The 3,834-nt window shown below is 45.9% G+C and overlaps 1 non-coding gene across 1 annotated transcript; it reads left to right on the forward strand.

Annotated features, from left to right (window-relative positions):
• Positions 1-2,339: 2,339 nt before the first annotated feature.
• Positions 2,340-2,471, forward strand: LOC143438694 (small nucleolar RNA SNORA17). The gene has a single exon (XR_013107393.1). It is a non-coding gene; the product is annotated as a small nucleolar RNA SNORA17 (small nucleolar RNA).
• Positions 2,472-3,834: the final 1,363 nt, after the last annotated feature.

Here is a 3,834-nt window from a genome sequence, read left to right on the forward strand (position 1 = left end):
ATTCACCCAATTCTGTTAACTTACTAAAACGTGTTTAAGCTTCCCAAAATTTCTCTGTCATAAAATGTATACTTCTCTCATCCCATTGCTTCTGGTTTCCAAACAATCTATATAACAATGGACAATGGACAGGATAGCAAGAATAAAATTCTTCAGAGGGCAACAAGATGTCTCCATGGGTTAAAGTGCCTCCTACCAAGCTCAATGACCTGAGTTCAAGCCCCAAACCCATGGAGTTCAATTCCTATAAGCTGTTCTCTGACCTACACACACAGGCTTTGGCACTGGTGCATATACTTACATGTGTATACATGCATGTGCACACAAACACACTAAATAAGTATTCTAAAAAAAATTAAATTCTCAGTAGTCTAAATAGCTATGAAGCCAGGAAGTAATATATAGCAAATGGTTCACTAGAAATTAACAATAGAAATTTCTAGAACAAATCATTGTAATTTGCCAATGTGAAATGCCCAGAAAGAAATATTGAGAGTATTGCTGAGTAAAAATGAAAGTATACCCTCTAGCTTCATTTGCTTTTAGTTGACTTTAAAATAATCCTTAGTTTTGGAGGTCACATAGATAAACAATACATTTTCCATCTTTTGCTAGCCTTGCTGTAGACAGTGCCTTTGTTGTGTGGGTTATGATGACAGCAGTTGCCTGAGTTACTTTTCAGGGACTTAGAGTCCCCTGTGGATGAAATATTGACTTTTCGCTGAGAACTGAAGACCTCCAATCAAGCAAAATGAAAAGATTTAAATTCTGTCTTCATATTGTATATATTTCCTTTGAAGCCTTAACTTGGGACTAAAGATAGCTACCAACTATCATGACAGGAAAATCAGACCATAAGAGACAGGAGCTCATTGCACTTTGTGAAAGATAGCTGCCATTTCCCAGAAAAGATATAAATACCTATCTCCATTGTTAGCCTCCTTCTCCCTCACCATTCATATTCTACAGCTACAACTTTCAACTTTCAACAGACTGGAGGGGTAGGCTAAGTTGTGAGCAGACCAAGGTCCCCAGTTCTCCATTCTTTTCCCACTGAATAAAAGCTCTTTCTTTTCCCATCAATATGTCCCTTTGGTCACTGGCTTTGCCAAGCAGCAGCAGCAGACTTGAACACTTTCCATAAGCCTCTCAACAGTTGCTGGTTGTAACAAAAGCAAGCTGGTTACTACTCTCCAAACAAGTACTTAAGGAATGTGAACAATCAGATATAGTATTCTTAGAGTAGAGGCAAACGCAATTTAAGGAAGCCAGAAAGAGAAGCTTTTATAAACCAGTGGGAATTGTGTGCCTAAAAGCTTGAAGACGTGGAATTAAGAGACTGTGGCCATCTAAAGCAAAGGTGGGTTCTATTCATTCATTTGACCCACTTACTCAGCAACTAATCCTTATTAACACTAACTAGCTACAAGCCCTGAGCCTTCACCATAGAAACCGTATCCTATGTTCAGGTCCTGCCTGCAGAGAGATTATATTCTAGTGAAAGAGACGGAGAACAGTTAAGTAATCACACATATAAACACAATGACCCACTTGGAGAAATTCAGGGAAGGGGAGGCTGTGGTTGGAGCATACATTGTTGGTGACTCACTGAGGCCTCAAGAATGGCCATGCTACATGGATGTGCCCATCCTTTGAGCTGTGTATAACTTGTGGGTGAACCCCTATTGCCAATATCTTACTCCTAAACTAATCTATCATGTCAGTGACTTTTCCAGATTGCTGTCTGACATCTGCTACAAAAAATACTTGGGACTTAGCAACCCTTGGTAGCCCATGTGTTGGTATCAGGCTCCGAACCCAGTGACATCACATCTAAGCAACCCCCACACCGTTGCCAAGGCAACTGCCATACATTCCCAGAATCCACCTGGCTACCTCCCACCTTTACCTGGGAGAGGCTATGTCACCACCCATATAAATAGACAGAACCCCCTGATCTCTCTCTTCTTCCTCTCTTCTTCTCTCCCCCCCCCCCACCTCCCTCCTTTGCCTTGTCTCCTGAATAAAATCCCACTTGGAACTGATTGGTCTGACGTGGTCTGTTCCAAGCAGCACTTGAACGAGTATCACCACGGCCAGTCTCAGGTGGGATTCAGTATAAGAGTCTCAACATTTGCCTCAAGGCATAAACTTTGCAATTCAATTTACCCTGCAGGCTCCCTTAAAGATCAAACAGAAGCCAGGTTCGCCTAAAACCATACTCTGGTGTGCCTTTCTCCTCCTCCATCAGTTTATTGACTGGAATCTTGTTAGTAACTCCTGAACACACTCACTCCCCACCTGAGAATCTATTTTTAGGTAAGGCAATTCTGAAAGTGCCATCCCCTAGAAACATTGCAGGTGTGGCTGCTGTATCACATGTGCGTCACTAGGTGGCAGAAAGGAGAGAGGCTATGTCTATGCTCAGTGTTCTGACCTACGAACATCTGAATGATTAGGAGCCTAACATTCCCTGAAAAACATCAAGCTTGAGATGACCACCAGTCCAATGCCAGGCAGGCCCAGACTCCCTAGCAGGAGTGAGCCCGAGACAGCCACCTGACTGGCACTAAGGACTCAGATAGGGAGCTAGCATGAGATGAGCACCAGTTCAGTCTAGCACTGTGCTGGTCTGGGGGCTGCAGGGCAGGCCAAGACTAGTATGACCCTTGCCCAGAGCCCATAATGCACAAGTGGGGTATAGCACTCCTGAGACCACTCCTGGGATAAGCCCAGACACTCAGAGAGCCAGTGATGCCACCTGGGACCATGTCTGAGTTTATGGCCCTGCAGCAGCAGGGTTCTGTTACCACCAAAGGCCAGGTGATGTCCATAGTCTGTGGTGCCATCCAGGGCCATGTTGATGTCTGAGGACTGTGCAAAACTGGGCCACCCTTCACCTGGGCATCATGAACTGGCCCTGGAAGCATGAGAGCAGGAGAACTGTCTCTGTTCTTCACCTGATGCAGCACTTGGGAGAGCAGGCTCTGCACCTCACCTGGGCATCACAATAGAGCTAGCCTCAGATATAGTGGTTGCAGGTGAGGTGAGTCAGCCCCCAGGGTATAAGTGTGTGAGAGCAAGCCCTTCCTCTTGTCTGCTCTGTGGTGGCACGAGCGACAGAGCTCTCCTCCTCCTCCATTTTTCCCTCATGGTGGCTTGAGATCATGAGAGTAGGAGACCTGTCCCTTCCTCTCACCTGCTGCCACACTCAGGAGAGCTGACCCTCATAGCAGAGGGATGCGTAAGACAGACCTGAGGGGGTGAGCATGGGAGGGTTGGTCTACAACTTGTCTGCCATTTGGAAGCATGAACAAAGAAGAGATGCCCTCCCCATCCTTGCTCCTTGCTACCTACAGCTAGTGGAAGAGCTGGCCCTGGGGTCACAAGAACAAGAAAGCTGTTCCATCCCCTTACCAGCTGCAGCACTCAGGAGAGGGGGACCTTCAGCAGGTTAGGACTGGCCCTAGTTGCGGGTATTGCTGGTGAGCTGTTCCCAAGGGCATGAGGGCAGGCTGACCAACCCAGATACCTCTCAGGTCCACTCCAACATCTACCCCCACTGATGAACTCCTGGAATGCATGAAGAGGACAGTCCTATAGATCCAAAACTACAGGATCTCCGTGACACAGGACAACAACAAGACAGCAGAGAGGAATCCCAGTGAGGTTCCAATACTGGTAGTATAGCAGAAGCCTAGTACCGAGCCAACATATCATTACAGTGAACATTTGTAAGCCAAAAAGTGTGAACAAAAGGATACACTGTTACACACTACAGCTAGCACAATAAATTTATTTTTCTCTGTTGTGGGGGATGTTGCAAGGGGAGGG

The sequence above is a fragment of the Arvicanthis niloticus genome, chromosome 25 (genome assembly GCF_011762505.2).
Source record: "Arvicanthis niloticus isolate mArvNil1 chromosome 25, mArvNil1.pat.X, whole genome shotgun sequence".
Taxonomy (NCBI): Eukaryota; Metazoa; Chordata; class Mammalia; order Rodentia; family Muridae; genus Arvicanthis; species Arvicanthis niloticus.